The following is a 20,300-nucleotide window of genomic DNA, read 5'->3' on the forward strand; positions in this document are numbered from 1 at the left end:
CCAATCTCACCACCAGACAGTTCTACCTGTTGTCTTTTCATCAGGGCTCTGATCTCTCTTTGTAGAACCCGCTGCTGGCTGGAACTGGCGGTTTCCGCCACCTGCTGTAACAAGACAATTATTTCTGCAAGACAATTTTCAATGACATTAGTACCTAGGGTTATCATGGGATGACTTTCTCGGCGATCAATGTCGACAATAATCAGTCCTTGTGCTGGCAGTTCGACTTTGCCAACCTTTATGGTCACTTCTTTGTACCCCACCTGAGGTACGGGTTGACCATTACTAGCATAAATACTCAAATGTTCATCTGGACGGCGGGTAATGTCCGAATCAGTCCAGTACCGTTTGAAAAGAACGTAGGGGATGGTGGTCACCTGGGACCCAGTGTCCAGCAATGCGCTCATTGGAAAGCCGTCCAGCACGATAGGTAGGGCTGGTCGTCCTCCCACATATTTGTCTCGCCAGCTTGATGAGCCTGGTGGTCTTATGCCTGGGGGTTGGCCCTCTGCCCCAGGTTTTGCTCTTTTAAATGACAGTACCTTGCATAATGTCCTGGCTGGTTACAGCGGCAGCAGATGGGTTGTCCGTCCTGGTTGTAGCGGTCGCTGTTCCTCCCTCTGGATGGTGGAGTCCTCTTCTGTCGGCACCACGGGATGTCCTCCGGACTGGAAGGCAGCTGGATCTTCCCTTTGGGATACACCTGCAAGGACTGCACAGTTTTGGTTAGCGCAGCTACACTTTTAGTTAACTCTAGGACCTGATGGTTCAGGTCTGTAGACGGGGCATTGTCCAGAGTCTGTACATCAGCTCCTACAGGATCCGGGGAAAAGGGTGCCACCTTCTGGTGGTAGGTGATAGCCGGGCGCCGGTGAGCTGTAGCGCCACCTGGTGCTGGTTCTTGTAGCACCCGGATGGCCCTGTCCTTAAACTGAGCAAAGTCCAAGTCAGGGTTTTGCAGAGCCATTATGCGCAGCTGCGTTCGGTGGGCGCTGGACAGTAAACCCTCAATAAATTGCTCAGTTAACAGTCTGTTTTCATCACGCACACTGTCAGGGTCTACCTGTTTGATGGCCCTCAGCGCCTCCTGCAGGTTTAAAGCATAGTCTCGTACACTGTCCTGTGCCCGTTGTTTGCACCCATAAAACTTCATCTTTATCTCAGCCGTAGTGCGGGTGTCAAAAGTGTCCTTTAGGCGAGCCAGTATCTCTTTCACAGTCTCTTTGTCCCTGGTTGACCAGGACTTTACTTCTCTCTGGGCTGCACCAATCAACTGGCCTATTAGGATGCTCACTTTCTGCTCCTCGGACAGGGGGTATACTTTAAATAAGCTGCTCAGTCTTTCTTTAAAGTCACTCAGGGTGTGTGACTCTCCTGTGTATTGGGGCAACTACGCCGCCCCCGGTATATATGGTATGGAGAAAGGCATCACTGCGGGAGTGGCCGCGCCGGCGGTGGAAGTTCCCTCCATATTGGGCGTCTGCTTCCCCCCTAGTGAACCGTGGCCTACCTTCTCTTATCTTCCGTAGGCCGCAGTTCCGCAGGCGATGGTCTCTGTCGAGGACCTGGCGTCGCACGTGTCTGACATCAGCGTTCACTGTGGCTCCTTCCAGGACCTGGCGCTACGTCCGTGCGTGGGGCGGGGCTTTGGACTTCACGCGCTTCCAGCTGTTACGCCCCTCTTCTTCCCGCGCGGCGATCCGGAAATGGCGGCCAATGGCGGGAAACAGCGGTAATTGGCGGAAAAACTTCACCACGGTATGTGACACAGTCTGTGAAGGCGCGCAGTACCCGGTGGTAGCGGGCACACGATCCTGCCGACTACGCCAAAGTTGACGCGCCCCCTGGGCCGTGGGGTACCCGGAGCCGGGCCTGTAGATGCTGGGGGTTGTAGTCACCGTGGCTGTGACCCGGTCCGTGACCCAGGTGGTCAATCTAAGTGTAGTTTATGTATATCTGTTATGTATAGTCAGACTACTCCACCTGTGGAATGCGGTTATTGGGAACCGCCGCTGCGGAGCAGTCCGCTGAAGCTGGTGGTATGTGCCACAAGGTGATGTAACTCCCCACAGGAAGAGTGGAGCTTCAGTGCAGCGTGTATGGATGATGGTGGTAGTAGTGCAAGGTATCGGTAATGACAACACGGAGTCTTAGAGATGCTATTGTAGAATATCTTAATGATAATAACTGTCTAACTCCATATCAACATGGATTCATGAGAGATCGCTCCTGCCAAACAAACCTGATTGCCTTCTACGAGGAGGTGAGCTCACAGCTGGACCGGGGAGAGTCAGTGGATGTTGTATACCTTGACTTCTCCAAAGCGTTTGATACCGTGCCACACAAAAGGTTGGTATATAAAATGAGAATGCTTGATCTGGGGGATAATGTGTGCAAGTGGGTAAATAGCTGGCTGAGTGATAGAAAGCAGAGGGTGGTTATCAATGGAGTAAGCTCAGGGGGTGTCAGGGTTACTAGCGGGGTGCCTCAAGGGTCTGTCTTGGGCCCTATATTATTTAATATATTTATTAATGATCTAGTGGAAGGGTTGCATAGTAAAATAGCAATATTTGCAGATGATACTAAACTTTGTAAAGTAGTTAACACAGATGAGGATAGGGCACAGCTACAGGAGGATTTAGATAAATTGGGGAGTTGGGCCAAAAAATGGCAAATGGGGTTCAATGCCGATAAATGTAAGGTCATGCACATGGGAAAGAAAAACAGCAGTCACCCATACATATTAAATGGGAAAACGTTGGGGAAATCTGACATGGAGAAGGACCTGGGCGTCTTGGTTAATAGCAAATTAAATTGGAGTGCCCAGTGTCAGGCAGCAGCTGCGAAGGCATATAGAGTCATGGCATGCATCAGAAGAGGAATAGGGGCATATGATGAGAACATTGTTCTTCCTCTGTATAAAGTGCTGGTAAGGCCGCACTTAGAATATTGTGCACAGTTCTGGGCTCCGGTGCTCAGGAAAGACATATTGGAGCTAGAGAGAGTACAAAGGAGGGCGACTAAGGTAATAAAGGGAATGGAGGGACTAGAATACCCAGAGAGGTTGTCAAAATTAGGCCTATTTACGTTGGAAAAGAGAAGGCTTAGGGGAGACCTCATAAACTTGTATAAATACATCAGGGGGCAGTACAGAGATCTCTCCCATGACCTGTTTATACCAAGGATGGTGACAAAGACGAGGGGGCACACTATGCGTCTGGAGGAAAGGAGGTTCCTGCACCAGCATAGAAGGGGATTCTTTACGGTCAGAGCCGTGAGACTCTGGAACTCTCTGGGAGAGGAAGTGGTGATGTCCAACTCACTTAATGAGTTCAAGAGAGGCCTGGACGCCTTTCTTGAGAACAATAAAATTACATCTTATGCTTAGTGATAGTTAATTAATCCAGATGGGTGTCGGGAAGTGAATTTTTTCCTCAATGATGTCAATTGGCCTATACCGCATGTTTTTTTTTTTTTTTGTTTTTGTTTTTTTTTTTGCGTTCCCCTGGATCAACGCTGCGGAATAGCTGCAGTGCACAAGAAATAGGCTGAACTGGATGGACGCTTGTCTTTTTTCGGCCTTATAAACTATGTAACTATGTAACAGTCCCAGGGTCTTTACTGTTGGCAATTATATGGGCCCCAACGGGAGTACTGGCTAGTGGTGAGGGCCTGATCAGACTGGGAACAATCCTAAAGTCCTCCTGGCCAGGTGAAGTTGTAGGCCTGCCGTTCTGACTATACTCTTTGGCTATCCCGCTTATAGTCGTGTTGTAGCCCACGTCCCCGAGTGTAACGTGCTGCGCTCACCCGTATGGCTGGCGACTCGGGCCTTGTGTATTCCTCGCTCCTCTGTGGCGGTACTGGTCTTTTCGTGTGGCTGAGTCTCCGGGCTTCTGATGGGCCAGGAGACCTGCAATCTCCTGCCCTGCGGTATCTGCTGCTGGGTATGCAATCCCCACAGCCTCGGACTCCGGTGTTCGGTCCTCTGTGTATACTGGCCAGGACGAGCTATCTCCAGCTCCAGTCCCTGGCTCCTTGCTCCTTCGTGTCCTACTTGACTCCTGACACTAGACTCAGACTCCGACTGACTAACCCCGCCTCCAGATCCAGTTATATAGGGCAGGATCCTCCCCTTTCTGGTCTGGGGCAGGAGGTGTTGCATGTAAAGTGTTCCTGACCAGGAAACTCCTGTTTTGCTCCCAGACATGGTATTACTACCACTGTGGCAACCAGACCCTCTGGGGTGCCACACAAGCGCAAGTATGCAGCCTGCCACCCACCCACCCCCAGGCTGCAATAGCATACTGCTAGCTTGCTTAGGCATGTGGAGGCAGACGCCGGCCACCATGTCATGGCTGCCTCGGCGGCCTGGTATCCATACTCAGTCCCCAGCCGCCCTGCGGCCGGGTGTCCATAAACGGTCCCCAGCCGCCCCTATGTCTCTGCTGAACTTCCCCCACACTTTTCTTAGCCTGGTCTGCTTTAGGGCAGCATTGGACGAGCCCACCAGAGAACCAGACTCCTCCGGTGGGCCCCGGCTTCTCCATCAGGGGAGTTGAGAGTGCCAAGGTGAGGAGTATGATGATGATAGAAGTTAGCATCTGCTTTGTTTTCTTGGAATGCAAGCGTAAGTGTGCAGCCTGCCACCCACCCACCCCCAGGCTGCAATACCATACTGCTAGCTAGCTTGCACTTCAATTTGGGGCTTTTAGGCATGTGGAGGCGGAATCTGGCCACCACGTCATAGCTGTGTCGGTGGCCTGGTATCCATACTCAGTCCCCAGCTGCCCGGTGGCTGGGTGTCCACGCTCGGTCCCCAGCCGCCAAGGGGTGGCCGGGTGTCCTTACTCGGTCCCCAGCTGCCCCGTGGCCGGGTGTCCACACACGGTCCCCAGCCGCCTGGGGGCAGCCGGGTGTCCATAAACAGTCCCCAGCCGCCCCTATTTCTCCTGTCAACTTCCCCCCCACACACTTTTCTTAGCCTGGCCTGCTTTAGGGCAGCATTGGATGAGCCCACCAGAGAACCAGACTCCTCCGGTGGGCCCTGGCTTCTCCTTCAGGGGAGTTGAGAGAGCCAAGGTGAGGAGCATGATGATGATAGAAGTTAACATCTGCTTTGTTTTCTTGGAATGCAAGCATAAGTGTGCTGCCTGCCACGCACCCACCCCCAGGCTGCAACACCATACTGCTAGCTTGCTTGCACTTCAAATTGGGCCTTTTAGGCATGTGGAGGCGGAATCTGGCCTCCACGTCATAGCTGCGTCGGCGGCCTGGTATCCATACTCTGTCCCCAGTCGCCCGGCGGCCGGGTGTCCACGCTCGGTCCCCAGCCACCCCGCGGCCGGGTGTCCACACACGGTCCCCAGCCACCTGGGGGCAGCCGGGTGTCCATAAACGGTTCCCAGCCGCCCCTATTTCTCCTGTCAACTTCCCCCCCACACACTTTTCTTAGCCCGGCCTGCTTTAGGGCAGCATTGGACGAGCCCACCAGAGAACCAGACTCCTCCGGTGGGCCCTGGCTTCTCCATCAGGGAAGTTGAGAGTGCCAAGGGGAGGAGCATGATGATGATAGAAGTTAGCATCTGCTTTGTTTTCTTGAAATGCAAGCATAAGTGTGCAGCCTGCCACCCACCCCCAGGCTGCAATACCATACTGCTAGCTTGCTTGCACTTCAAATTGGGCCGTTTAGGCATGTGGAGGCGGAATCTGGCCACCACGTCATGGCTGCGTCGGCGGCCTGGTATACATACTCAGTCCCCAGCTGCCCGGCGGCCGGATGTCCACGCTCGGTCCCCAGCCGCTAGGGGGCGGCCGGGTGCCCATACTCGGTCCCCAGCCGCCCCGCGGCCGGGTGTCCACACACGGTCCCCAGCCGCATGGGGGCGGCCGGGTTTCCATAAACTGTCCCCAGCCGCCCGTATTTGAAGGACAGCCTAACCACAAACACGTGGATAAGTGAATGTGGCCAGGGATGGTCCATCTCACGCCTTCACGCTGGGTTAATATTGTGGAAGCTGGGACACAGTTGGACACTGGGATGCAACACGTCCTCCAGACATAGAGGATTGCGGGTCCTGGGTCAATCAGGCTTCAACACAAAGTTCAAAAGGTAGACAGCAGAAGTGGTCAGCCTCCTACACAACGAGTAAATTATTCATGATCATGAGGCCATCCATCTCCTTAGCTTTCTGTTCCTTGGAATGCAAGCGTATGTATGTAGTAGTGGCTAGGCCTGAGGTGGTCAGCGTTTTGGTGCATATCCTACCTCCTCCGAGGGTTGATGGATGTTTTCCCGCTACTATCCCAGTTCTATGACTCCCGTTAAAGCAAAGCTTCAGGTGATGAATGATGGATGAGGTGGTGGCAAAGGAGAAAGAGCAGGAGTAACAGGGACCATTCACCTCAATATCAGGCCCGTCAACCACACATGTCTTATAGGATATGTTTCTGTACCAAAAGGAGCGGTTCGGCTACACAGTTATAGGGCATACAGTGAGTGCAATGCCTACCAAAAATTTTGAGGCACTCCAATGCCCCTTGGAAGTGACATGGAGGTCAGAGGGCCTTAACTAAACCGTTTTTTCCTTTTATAGCAACTGGGTCTCCTGTGCACTGTTGGCCTATGCAGTGAATGGAAGGCTTTCCAAAAATTATGAGGAACTTCAATGGCCCTTGAAACAGACGTGGATTACAGCATACTAAAAACCTTCTACCCATTATTGGGGAGTGGGTCTCCCTTAGTGTTCGCCTATGCATTGAAAAGCAAAAGCTGACTAAAATTAGGAGGAAATGCAATGCCCGTTAGAAGAGTCATGGAGGTCTCAGTAGCTTAACAAGACTGTTTTAATGCCCCTCGGAAGAGACGTGGAGGTCCCAGTAGCTTAACAAGACGGTTTTAATGCCCCTTGGAAAAGTGGTGGAGGTCACAGTAGCTGACAAGATGGTTTTAATGCCCCTCGGAACAGACGTGGAGGTCCCAGTAGCTTAACAAGACGGTTTTATTGCCCCTTGGAAAAGTGGTGGAGGTCACAGTAGCTTAACAAGACGGTTTTAATGCCCCTTGGAAAAGTGGTGGAGGTCACAGTAGCTTAACAAGACAGTTTTAATGCCCCTTGGAAAAGTGGTGGAGGTCACAATAGCTTAACAAGACGGTTTTAATGCCCCTCGGAAGAGACGTGGAGGTCCCAGTAGCTTAACAAGACGGTTTTAATGCCCCTTGGAAAAGTGGTGGAGGTCACAGTAGCTTAACAAGACGGTTTTAATGCCCCTCGGAAGAGATGTGGAGGTCCCAGTAGCTTAACAAGACGGTTTTAATGCCCCTTGGAAAAGTGGTGGAGGTCACAGTAGCTTAACAAGACGGTTTTAATGCCCCTTGGAAAAGTGGTGGAGGTCATAGTAGCTTAACAAGATGGTTTTAATGCCCTTTGGAAAAGTGGTGGAGGTCACAGTAGCTTAACAAGACGGTTTTAATGCCCCTTGGAAAAGTGGTGGAGGTCACAGTAGCTTAACAAGATGGTTTTAATGCCCTTTGGAAAAGTGGTGAAGGTCACAGTAGCTTAACAAGACGGTTTTAATGCCCCTCGGAAGAGATGTGGAGGTCACAGAAGCTTAACAAGACGGTTTTAATGCCCCTCTGAAAAGACGTGGAGGTCCCAGTAGCTTAACAAGACGGTTTTAATGCCCCTTGGAAAAGTGGTGGAGGTCACAGTAGCTTAACAAGACGGTTTTAATGCCCCTCGGAAGAGATGTGGAGGTCCCAGTAGCTTAACAAGACGATTTTAATGCCCCTTGGAAAAGTGGTGGAGGTCACAGTAGCTTAACAAGATGGTTTTAATGCCCTTTGGAAAAGTGGTGGAGGTCACAGTAGCTTAACAAGACGGTTTTAATGCCCCTTGGAAAAGTGGTGGAGGTCACAGTAGCTTAACAAGATGGTTTTAATGCCCTTTGGAAAAGTGGTGGAGGTCGCAGTAGCTTAACAAGACGGTTTTAATGCCCCTCGGAAGAGATGTGGAGGTCACAGAAGCTTAACAAGACGGTTTTAATGCCCCTCTGAAAAGACGTGGAGGTCCCAGTAGCTTAACAAGACGGTTTTAATGCCCCTTGGAAAAGTGGTGGAGGTCACAGTAGCTTAACAAGACGGTTTTAATGTCCCTTACAAGAGCCATACAGTACAGCATATTACAAATATTATTCCCATTATTGGGGAGTGGGTCTCCCATAGTCTTTGCCTATGCCTTCAAAGCAAAAGCTGCCAAAAATTAGGACGGAGGAACTTGCAATGCCCCTTACAAGAGCAATGCAGTACAGCATATTGCAAACATTATTCCCATTATTGGGGAGTGGGCCTCCCATAGTCTTTGCCTATGCCTTCCAAGCAAAAGCTGCCAAAAGTTCGTACGGAGGAACTTGAAATGCTCCTTACAAGAGCCATGCAGTACAGCATATTACAAACATTATTCCCATTGTTGGTGAGTGGGTCTCCCATAGTCTTTGCCTATGCCTTCCAAGCAAAAGCTGTCAAAAATTAGGACGGAGGAACTTTCAATAATGGCAACACGGACCACGGTCACCCTGGTGGTATAGTGGTGGTGGAGACTGAGGATAAGGAGAACATAAAACAGCCGAAATGAGGAAGCGTATACCCATGTGTGGGTGTGAAGCTGTGCATGTGAATACACCTCCCGAAATAACACAGTGGATTTGACTTTATGTTACTCTGCTGTCATTTGGTGGTGATGAGAAGTCTGGCCCAATCCAGCCCTTGTTCATTTTGATAAGGGTCCGCTTGTCAGCATTGTCAGTTGACAGGCGAGTGCGTTTATCAGTTATAATTCCCCCAGCGGCACTAAAAACACGCTCCGATAACATGCTAGCGGCAGGGCAGGCCAGGACCTCAAAGGCATACTGAGCGAGTTCATTCCAAGTGTCCAGCTTGGATACCCAATAATTAAAAGGCACAGAGGAATCACTGAGGACGCTGGTACGGTCGGCAAGGTACTCCCTCACCATCTTTTGAAACATTCCACTCCTTGTGAGAGTACCCCGCGCCTCAGGGTCTGTCCGAAGGAAGGGTCTGAGAAAACTGTCCCAGAACGTTGACAGTGTTCCCCTGCCTCTGCTGGATTGGAGTTGCGTCTCTCTCGCATGTAAGCCTTGGTTGGGCAACGAACTGTGACCTCTGCCGCTAGCTTGTTCAGATGGGAATTTTTTTAACAGTTCTGCAGCAAGGGCCTTCTGGTACTGCCCCATTTTTGTAGACCTCTCCACCTCAGGAATAAGAGAGTGAAAGTTCTCCTTGTTGCGGGGGTCTAAAAGTGTCACCAAACAGTAATGACTGTCACCCAACATTTTGACAACGCGAGGGTCACGGTTAAGGCAGCGTAACATAAAGTCAGCCTTGCGTGCCAGAATAGTAACGGTCAAGACTTCCGTGTCCTCACCAAGATGACGACTGACCATGCTCTCCTCCTCCTCCTCCTCCTCCCCCCAGTCCTCAGGCCACCCATGCTGAACCGACGGTATGACAGTTGTACAGGTACTACCGTCTACAGCGCATGATACAAGCTTCTGTTCTTCCTCCTCCTCCTTCTCCTCTCCCTCATTGTCCCCCAATGCACATTGGGATGAGATGAGGCTGGGCTGTGTGTAATCGACCGCTACGGCTTCTTGATCCATCTCATCATACTCTGTCTGCAATGCCTCCTCTTTAATTCTCTGCAGAGAGCGTTGCAAAAGACAGACAAGTGGAATGCTGACGCTAATGATGGCGTCATCGCCACTCTCCATCTTGGTGGACTCCTCAAAGTTTGTCAAGATGGTACATATGTCAGACATAACGGTCCACTCCTGAGGTCTTATGTGTGGAGTCTGACCTGAATATCGACGGCCTTGTTGCAGCTGGTACTCCACAACTGCTCTCTTCTGCTCACAAATCCTTTGCAACATGTGGAGGGTAGAGTTCCAACGTGTGGGGACATCACACACCAGTCGGTGTGACGGAAGCTGCAAATGCTGCTGCAACACAGCAAGTGCGGCGGAAGCTGTAGCCGACTTGCGAAAATGAGCTGACAGGCGGAGTACTTTGACGAGCAGATCTGGCAACTCGGGGTACGATTTAAGAAACCACTGAACCACAAGGTTAAGCACATGAGCCAGGCATGGTACGTGTGTGATCTCGCCTCGCCTCAGAGCCGCCACCAGGTTACTGCCATTGTCACACACGACCATGCCTGGATGTAGGTTCAGCGGTCTCAGCCTCAGATCTGTCTGCTCTTTCACAGCTGTCCACAACTCACAAGCAGTGTGAGGTTTCTCACCTAAGCTTATTGTTATGCACACGCCCGGACTGACTGGCGTGTGCGGGTGTTGTGGTTCCACTGGACCATGGACCGAAGAGTGCCTGGAGGGGCGTGACTAAGTATCTGGCCGATCCGACCAAGGTGGCACGACGGCATACGACGCCAGTGCACCAGGGAGAAACCGGGCAGAGGGACCAGGTGCTACTCCAGGTCAAACTCCGGACACGGGGGTTGACCCACTCAGGGATTACTAGAACAGGCAGGTTAGGCTGGCACAGACTGGTGGATGTAAGCAAACACGGCAGGTATGCAGACGGGTGGATACAGGCGGGTATGCAGGCAGGGAGGTACTGGCCGAAAGGACGGGCTGGAGCACAGAGAGGTTAAGACCCAGTACAGACTGGGTCACAGAACCGCAGATGCGGTAGACAACCACAGCAGAGAGGGAACGCCCGAAGCGGTGGGCAAGAACAGAGCAGGACGGGGCTGCAGGAGCAGCGAGCACAAGCAGAGCAGGACAGGACTGCCGGAGCAGCGGGCAGAAGCAGGGCAGGGCGGAAACCGCAGAAGCAGTAAGCAAGATAAGAGCAGAGCGAAAACCGCAAGAGCGGCAAGCAAGGCAGGAGCAGAGCAGAAACCGCAAGAGCGGCAAGCTAAGCAGGAGCAGAGCGGACACCGCAGAGCGGTAAACAAGGCAGGAGCAGAGCAGAAACCGCAAGAGCGGCAAGCTAAGCAGGAGCAGAGCGGACACCACAGAGCGGTAAACAAAGCAGGAGCAGAGCAGAAACCGCAAGAGCGGCAAGCTAAGCAGGAGCAGAGCGGACACCGCAGAGCGGTAAACAAGGCAGGAGCAGAGCAGAAACCGCAAGGGCGGCAAGCTAAGCAGGAGTAGAGCGGACACCGCAGAGCGGTAAACAAGGCAGGAGCAGAGCAGAAACCGCAAGAGCGGCAAGCTAAGCAGGAGCAGAGCGGACACCGCAGAGCGGTAAACAAGGCAAGGGGATAGGACTCTGTTCACAAAGAACAGACGGAGAAGGAAAGGCAGAACCAGAAGCACGCACAGTACTTACAAAGAAGTAGCGAGCGTACACTAAATTCACAACAGAGGTACAGAGACGACGAGAAGGAATTTAGGAGCAGGTTCAGACTCTGCAGAAAGACGCAGAAAACAGACATAGAGGGAAAAGGGAGACAAGGTTAAAGTAGAAACGAGGCACAGACAACAGGGAACAGAGGAACGGGAACAGAGACAGCAAGGCAGGAACACAAACAGGACTCTGTTCAGACGGGAACAGATACCACAAGGCAGAGACACAAACAGGACTCTGTTCAGACGGGAACAGATACCGCAAGGCAGAGACACAAACAGGACTCTGTTCAGACGGGAACAGATACCGCAAGGCAGGAACACAAACAGGACTCTGTTCAGACGGGAACAGATACCGCAAGGCAGAGACACAAACAGGACTCTGTTCAGACGGGAACAGATACCGCAAGGCACAGACAGGCAGATCTAGGAATACGGCCCCTAGAAGGCGAAAGAACAGGCAAGAAGCGTGTTCACAAGAACAGACCACAGTTCAGACAGAACTGGAAAACAGGCAGGAAAACAGGATAGGACCTGGCATGTCAGAGACAGAAGCCAACTGACAAGAAACAATGCTCAGGCGCCATCTTGAGGAAGAAGGTGGTATAAATACCCAAAGATGGACAGCAATAGGCTGAAGGTGCAACAGGGGCGTGTCCGCAGCAGGTACAAGAAACAGGAAGTTCAGCGGGCGTCGCCCTATGCAGCCAAAGTGGAGCAGAGCAGAGCACAAGGAAAGAAGCCAGACCAGGAAGCTGGGCGGGAGATGAAGTTTGCGATCTTGCATGATGAGAGATGGAACACCATGCAAGAACGCCGCCAGGTATGCTACACTTATGAGTTTCAGCACAGCCTGTTGCCGCTTGGTGGAGGCAGTACTGCAGTGATTCCAGCTTGTAACTGATGTGGTGATATCTGAGACGGAGGCTGAACATGGGGAGGAGGAGGAGGATGATGCGCAGGAGCTGTACACTGTGGGGGCAACTCTGACTGACATAGGGCCCGCAATCCTCGGTGTGGTGAGGATTTGTTCCGTCCCAAGGTCCGACTGGGTCCCGGCTTCCACTTTGTTTACCCAGTGTGCCGTCAGGTAGATGTACCGTCCCTGGCCACAAGCACTTGTCCACGTGTCCGTTGTCAGGCGGACTCTCCCAGTAACTGCGTTGTCGAGGGCACGGCAGATGTTTTGGGACACGTGCTTGTGTAGTGGGGGAATGCACACCGTGCAAAATAGTGTTGGCTGGGGACCGAGTACCGAGGGACGGCCACCGCCATAAGGTTGCGGAAGGATTCCGTCTCCACCAGCCTAAAAGGCAGCATTTCCAACGCAAGCAGTTGTGAAATGTGCGAATTTAGGACTGTGGCCTGTGGGGCGTTAGCTGCGAATTTCCGCCTTCGTTCAAAGGTCTGGGATATGGACAATTGAACGCAGTGGTGGGACGTGGACGTTGATGCTGTTTCTTGAGAAACTGCCATAACAAGTGAAGACTGAGAGGAGGGGGCATCTTTGCATGCTGTATGGACAGGGGATTGCCTTGCACACACAACAGGGGGTTCTATTGCATGCACAACCGCGGAAGAAGCAGTGGTGCCACCCGCTGACACTGGTCGTGGACCCTGGGGTTCGCCCCACAAAGTCGGGTGCTTTGCTGCCATGTGCCTGATCATGCTGATTGTGGGTTGGCTGGTAGTTTTGTCACCCCTACTGATGCTGGCATGACAGGTGGTACAAATGGCCTTTTTGGGGTTATCAGCAGAGTCTTTAAAAAAATTCCAGACTCTGGAAGACCTACAGGTTGAACTGGCAACGTCCCTCGTGTTGGTGTTACGGGGAACTGTTGCCTGCCTTCTGTGTGCGGCCACCACACTGCTTCTTCCTGCCTGTTGGGGTACTCTGCCTCCCTTACCCTGTGTGCTGCTGGCCTCGCTCTGCATGTCCTCCTGCCACGTTGGGTCAGTTACTGGATCATCCACCACCTCCTCCTCTTCCACTTGCGCACCACAATCCTCCTCCTCACTTCCTGTCAATTGTGTCTCGTCATCATCCACCTCTTGTGACAAATTGCCAGCGTCGACTTCCTGTGGCCGTGGCTGTTCAAATATTTGGGCATCGTTACATGGGATCTCCTCTTCCACCACTTCAAGCGGAGCAGGCGAGGGGCACAAATCTGGAAATGGACCAGTGAACAGCTCTTCAGAGTGTCCAAGTGTGGGATCAGTTGCTGTCTGACGACACTCGGCATGGTGGGAGGAAGGAGCATCAGGGTGAGGAGGAGTATGCGGTCGAGACTCACGGCTACTAAGATTTGACCGTGTGGAAGACAGACCGGAGGTGGTGGTGCCCAGGTAACTGGAAGTATTATCTGCTATCCAATTAATAACCTGTTCACACTGATCAGTTCGCAATACTGGTGTTGTTCTGTGCTTCCCTAGTAATTTGGTCAAGAAGTGGGAGCGAGATGATGTGGCTGTTGGTTGTGGCACATTTTCACCTTGGCCACGGCCCCGTACTCTGCACGCGCCTTCACAGGAACGTCCAGTTCCACGTCCCTTGCCACACGCCTTGCCCATTGTAAATGAAGTAAAATAGCTTACACTCCGACTATCAATGGAAAAAGGGTAAAGTAGATTAGAACCGTGGAAGAGGAAAACCACAGTTCTATTTCTCTGGCCTACACCCGACTCTTTTAAACAATCTGAACAATCAGGGAGAAACTATTACTGTTTTTCTTTACGGAAAAAATACCAAAAGCTGGATAATAGAGATTTTTACTGTGGGACGGCAAAACCACAGTTATAATTTAGTGGTGTATACCAGACTCTTTTAAACTGATATATTGGTGTCTGAACAATCAGGAGACACTATTACTGTTTTTCTTTACGGCAAAAAATGCCAAAAGCAGGATAATACAGATATTTGACCCATGGAACTGCAAAACCACAGTTCTATTTTTCGGGCTTACACCAGACTATTTTCAACAGATATATTTGTGTCTGAATAATCAGGGAGACACTATTACTGTTTTTTTTTTACGGCAAAAAATGCCAAAAGCAGGATAATACAGATATTTGACCCGTGAAACTGCAAAACCACAGTTCTATTTTTCGGGCCTACACCAGACTATTTTCAACAGATATATTTGTGTCTGAACAATCAGGGAGACACTATTGCAGTTTTTTTTTTACGGCAAAAAATGCCAACAGCAGGATAATAGAGATTTTTTTTACCGTGGAACAGCAAAACCACAGTTATAATTTACTGGTGTATACCAGACTCTTTTAAATATATATATATTTGTGGCTGAACAGTGAGCAACACACTCAAACTGTTTTTTTTTAGATACAAATGGCCCAAAAGTGGATAATACAGAGGTTTGAACCGTGGAACTGCAAAACCACACTTCTGCTTCTCTGGCCTACACCAGACTATTTTCAACAGATATATTTGTGTCTGAACTGTCACAGACACACTTTTTTTTGGGGGGGATGACAACACCAAAAGGTTAATAAGACGGGTATTTGTACAGTGTGAAGGAGGAAACAAAAAAGAGGATTTAGATGAAAAAAAAGGATTTTTCCTGGCCCCCGAGACCTAGAGTTAAGTCCAGCAATTTCAGCAACAGGAGCACACAGGACTGTAATGCAGCGTTTGCTGGTATAACCACTGCGTCTCCTATACAGCCTGCCTGCCTGCCTGCCTGCCTGATATCTGGGATGGATATTAGTCCTGAGAAGGACTGTTTGTTTGATCTGGCAGCATTTACAGACCCTACACTAACTATTTTGCAGAATATATCTCTCCCTAAATTAGCAGCGCTGTCCCTACACTGTCTGATCCCAGCCATCTGTGTCCAAGATGGCGGCGCCCGGTTTTAAATACTCGAGGTGACGCTGTGCGGCCAGCCAATCAATGTAATGCCCACAACCAACATGGCTGCGGCATTACAGTGACTGGCTGGCAATCCCTGCATGTTCATTGGCTCTGTAAAGAGCGCCAAACTTGCAGGGCGGAGACCCGAGCTCCCGCCCGAGTAATCCGGAAATGCTCGGTGCTCGCCGAACATCCCGAGTAGCGTGATGCTCAGGCGAGTACCGAGCAGTGTCGAGCATGTTCGCTCAACACTAGAGATGACAATTGGGTCAGAATGAAAGAGGAAAAGCAAAGGGTAGAGTAGGCACCAAGCATAGTAAATAATCAAATATAAAGGCAGTGTATTGAAAACATTGTAGAAATTTTATTATAGAAAGGACATACAACACCACTTAGTTAAAAATGCAGTTAAAAAACATATAAGACAAAAAAAGACACATGGACAAAAATAACCCCCTAGAGAATTCTAGCATGTGGATCCAGTTAATGCGATATGCATACAAATACCTATATCAGAAAATATATGGCACAAGTATGATGCACAATCCAGTAATCCTGATAGTATAAGCGAACAGCTATAATAAGCCCTCTAAATAATTTATAAAAATTTTTATTATAGTAGAAGATTTAAACATCAGGAAAAGGAATATATCTGCGTCCTCCCAGAAATAAATGCATGTCTAACAATTCAAAATATAGCAGAGAGGCTGCATGCATCAATTGTGAGAAAATAGAAGAATACTAACCATATGGATTCACACTAGAGTGCAGAGGATGTCACCAATACGTAACCCTACGCGTTACGCCATTAGATCATGGCTTCCTCTGGGGTATAGAGTAAAAGTCCCAGATACCTCATATATATACGCCAAACACCACCACACCAATTTAATCAAACTAAAGAGCAAGTAAATATACAGACCGGACCAAGATAAAACAACTGCCCCTTGATGATAGATCCACTATGGGAACTATAAAGATGTCCACAATATTCCACATACCAGATTTTATAAGTCACCCTCTCAAGCCTCATTGAGACAGATAGTGATTATGAGATGCATAGCGCGTGTGTAGTCTGCGTGCGTTCCAAGTTGGAACGCATCATTCTCAGCTGGATAATCAGGAAGTAATACAGCCATATGTTATCGCGGTATGCGTGTCACGCTGGAACGCACCGCCGGATACACGCAAACCGGAAGTGGATGCCGGAGGAAGAGGCATGTTCCCTCCAGCCTAATTGCGTGCCAGCGTGGAGCGCACAATGGAGGGGACTACATAACCCCAGACCATGACGATCAATTGTAAGTAATTAAGTGTGCCACAACAATATGTTGTGGCCACACTAACCCACATGATCCCAACCCTGAGGGGGGGAGTAAATAGCCCTTTGATCCCAAGCTGTATGTCCCAGCATGGAACACCAGATAGGAAATAAAAGGTATAGAAGAAAAGGGGGCTCCAAACACAAAGTTACAAGAGGGTCCTGAAAACCAAAATTGATCATATTTAACAGTACAGTGAACAAACGCAGATACTAATTAAATACTAGAGGAGTATGTGTACATATATTTCAGACCATATTAAAATTACTGAAATATGAAAAAATATCTCATTTGGATTGGACTTCAAAAAAGATGTCCTCACCAAAAATGTAATCAGTACTGATTCATCTCTAAGATGTTAATGTTTATAAAAACCAGTAAACAATAAGTCCTCATTTATGCCTTTTGGAGACACACAGTCCATCATATATATCCATCTGGACTCTAAGCGTAGCAATGCTGGTACAACATCGCCCCCGCGAATATTAGGCGAGAGTCGGTCCAGGCCATAAATCTTCGTTCCAATAATCTTACATCGATGAAATTGTAGATAATGCATAGCTACGGTAGAGATTTGTTTATGTGCTTTAAGATGGATTTCTGACAAGGCAATGTTCGACAAGTGTTGTTGTATCCGTTTACGTAATTCCTGTGAAGTCTAACCTATGTACACAAGAGAACACGGACAGACTAGGGCATAGATAACATTTTTAGTCCGACAGTTGATGAAGTTTTTCCATTGAAATTCACGTTTGTCCATCGGGTTGATGAATGTGTAAGTGGATGGCATATGTGGACACACATTACAACCTCCACAGGCATGAGACCCCTTGGGCACCGTGCCTCTATTCAATTTCACTGTTGGTCAAACAAAGTGACGCTTGACCATCTTATCCTTGAGGCTTCTATCTCTCCTCACAGTTAGTGATGGTTTAATAGATACAAGATGTTGGAGTTTTGGTTCAGACAGTAGAATAGACCAATTCTTGTGTAATATACATTGAAGATCCCTCTACTGGTTGTTATAATCTGTTATTAGACGAGTAACAGCATTCTCTTTTTTTGGTCTAGGTTGCAGCAAGTTGGATATTTCCAAATTTTTAGTCCTGTTCCATGCGGTATTAAGAGTTTTTTTTGGGTAACTTCTTGCTTTAAGACGGTAAGTTTAATCACTGGCCTGTAACATAAAATCATCAGTGTTACTGCAATTACATTTTGTCCTAATGTACTGACTGTATGGAATACCACGTTTGAGATGTGGCGGGTGGAAGCTACTGTAGTGCAGAATACTATTTGTTGATGTATCCTTACGGAACAGATTCGTAGGAAAATGTCCATCTTCCAATGTAAGTTTTACATCAAGAAAATCAATAAGTGAGATGTATGTTAAGCCCATTTGTGTTGAGCTGAGTAATGAACGCCACACATTGTTCTTTAGTACCTGTCCAAAGCATAAGGACATCATCGATGTACCTGAACCACTGAAAGGCATGCGTCCTGAAAGCCGACAAGGGGTACACGTGCTCCACCTCCCACCAACCCAGAAAAAGGTTAGCATAAGAGGGGGCGCAATGAGCACCCGTGGTGGTCCCGGACACCTGCCTGTGGTAGGTACAATTGAAGATGAAATAATTGTGCCTTAAAACAAAGAATAACAGTTCCAGCAAAATAGATTGTGTGAAGGGTCATTGACTTCAGGGCTGTGTAAAAAATATGCAACCGCATCCAGTCCTAAAGTGTGTGGGATACTAGTATAGAGGGACTCCACATCCAAGGAAACCAGAAGGGTATCCTGTGGGATATGGAGTCCCTCCAATTGATTCAACAAATGCATCGTATCCCGCACATATGATTGTAATTTCAGAGCATGGGGTTGAAGATAGAAATCCAAATATTCACAAGGTCTTTCATTGAGTCCCCCAATACCAGCCACAATTGGTCTACCCGGAGGTGCAGTGAGAGATTTGTGCACCTTCGGAAGAAGGTAGAATGTGGGTGTGACTGGTTTCGGGGTGGTCATAAAGTCCCTTACACCCTTATCTATAACTCCTCTACCAGACGCTCTCTCAAGTACAGCATCCAATTTTTTCTTGAATAGTGGTGTGGGATCTGAAGGGAGTATCGCATATATATCTCTATTGCCTAGTTGTCTCTTAGCTTCAGAGAGATAAGATTCAACGGGCCAGAGCACAATATTTCCCCCCTTATCTGCCTCTTTTATAATAAAAAGGGGATTGTTTTTCAGGGAGTGTATAGCTTGTTTTTGTGCTACTGTGAGATTGTTGCCAATATGTTTACTCATACTAAGATTCTCCACATCATGGACGACAGCTCTAAAAAAGGTTTGTATAGATGGTAGGGTTCCCAACGAGGGAGTCATTTTAGAGGGAAGACGTGCATTGAATTTTCTCCTACCTAAAGCCTCTTCATTCTCTTTGAGTAGATCCATAAGGTCTCGGAAAGTCTGTCGCTCATCGCATGGCAGGTCATCCACCAAGGAGGTTTGCCGTTAAAGAAACTTAAATGTGAGGTTTCTGCAAAAGAGATAAGTATCCTTAATAAATACAAATTTATCGAGAGTCTGCAAAGGAAAAAATGTCAATCTCTTCTCCAAAACTGACCTCTCATCCTTTGTCAGTATATGATCAGACAGATTTATGATCTGCAACTCCCTTGGATGATCCGCCATTGATGAGCCGGCTACCATCTGTTTTTGCTCCTCAAGCGGTTGTGGAAGGGTAAGTAGTTCTTGTATTTCTGTTTTCTTATATTTTTGTGCCCTCCATTTCCGCCCTCCGCGTCTGGTGCGCCCTCTAGGTCGCTGGTGTCCGTGGATAAAAAATCACTGGATGTAACATCCCCATCCCTATTCTTAGGAGGTATATCAACCATATTAAACCGGGATCTCTTATTGCCGGAATGTGACCATTTGTATGCCACTTTATTGTCATAATCCAGTTTGTCTCTGATAAATTTACGTTTCTTACCCGCCATAATTTCCTTCTCATAGCGATCAAGAATGTCCCTCAATTTGTTGAAAAAAGGCTGAACTAAGGCTGTCTTATCAAATGTCTCCATCTTCCCTTCATGAGTAATAATTTTCTTTTTAAGTTCCAACAGCAAGCCTTTATCATGATCTATCAACATTCTCAGAATGGAGAGACATTGGGGCAGAATATAGACATGGGGCAGAATGGGAACTGACATGGGGCAGAATGGAGAGACATTGGGGCAGAATATAGACATGGGGCAGAATGGGAACTGACATGGGGCAGAATGGAGAGACATTGGGGCAGAATATAGACATGGGGCAGAATGGGAACTGACATGGGGCAGAATGGAGATGGCATGGGGCAGAATGGGAGATGACATGGGGCTGAATGTAGACACAGGGTCAGAATGGAGACAAATGGGAGCAGAATGGAGACAAATGGGGGGAAGAATGGAGACAAATGGGGGCAAGATGAAGTCACATGGGGCCAGGATGGGAGAACATATGAGGACAGGATGAAGACATGAAGGGTCCAGAATGGAGTACATATGGGACCATGCTGGGGGATAGTAATACTGTAGGGGTTAATTATGGATATTATTACTGCTGTGATGTTTTTTACTTTTGAGGATACTGTTTTCAGTGAGGGGGGTGTCCTGTTACTGTGCAGGGCGACACTATGTCCCTTTTTTTCTTCATCTGGTGTAGTGTAGAAGTTGGGGAAAAA

At 48.9% G+C, this 20,300-nt stretch overlaps 1 long non-coding RNA gene across 11 annotated transcripts in view; it reads left to right on the top strand.

Moving 5' to 3' along the window:
• The window catches only part of LOC141161581 (uncharacterized), a 239,147-nt gene that overhangs the window by 80,845 nt on the left and 138,002 nt on the right, over positions 1 to 20,300 (top strand). For 9 of the 11 annotated variants that reach the window (XR_012250652.1, XR_012250644.1, XR_012250654.1 and 6 more), the window contains exons 6-7: positions 17,653 to 17,740; positions 19,025 to 19,319. This is a non-coding gene — a long non-coding RNA (uncharacterized lncRNA). The other 2 variants (XR_012250647.1, XR_012250651.1) reach the window with 2 other exon arrangements.

Source organism: Phyllobates terribilis, unplaced genomic scaffold (assembly GCF_046119375.1).
Source record: "Phyllobates terribilis strain yellow unplaced genomic scaffold, ASM4611937v1 Scaffold_9__5_contigs__length_417890890, whole genome shotgun sequence".
Taxonomy (NCBI): domain Eukaryota; kingdom Metazoa; phylum Chordata; class Amphibia; order Anura; family Dendrobatidae; genus Phyllobates; species Phyllobates terribilis.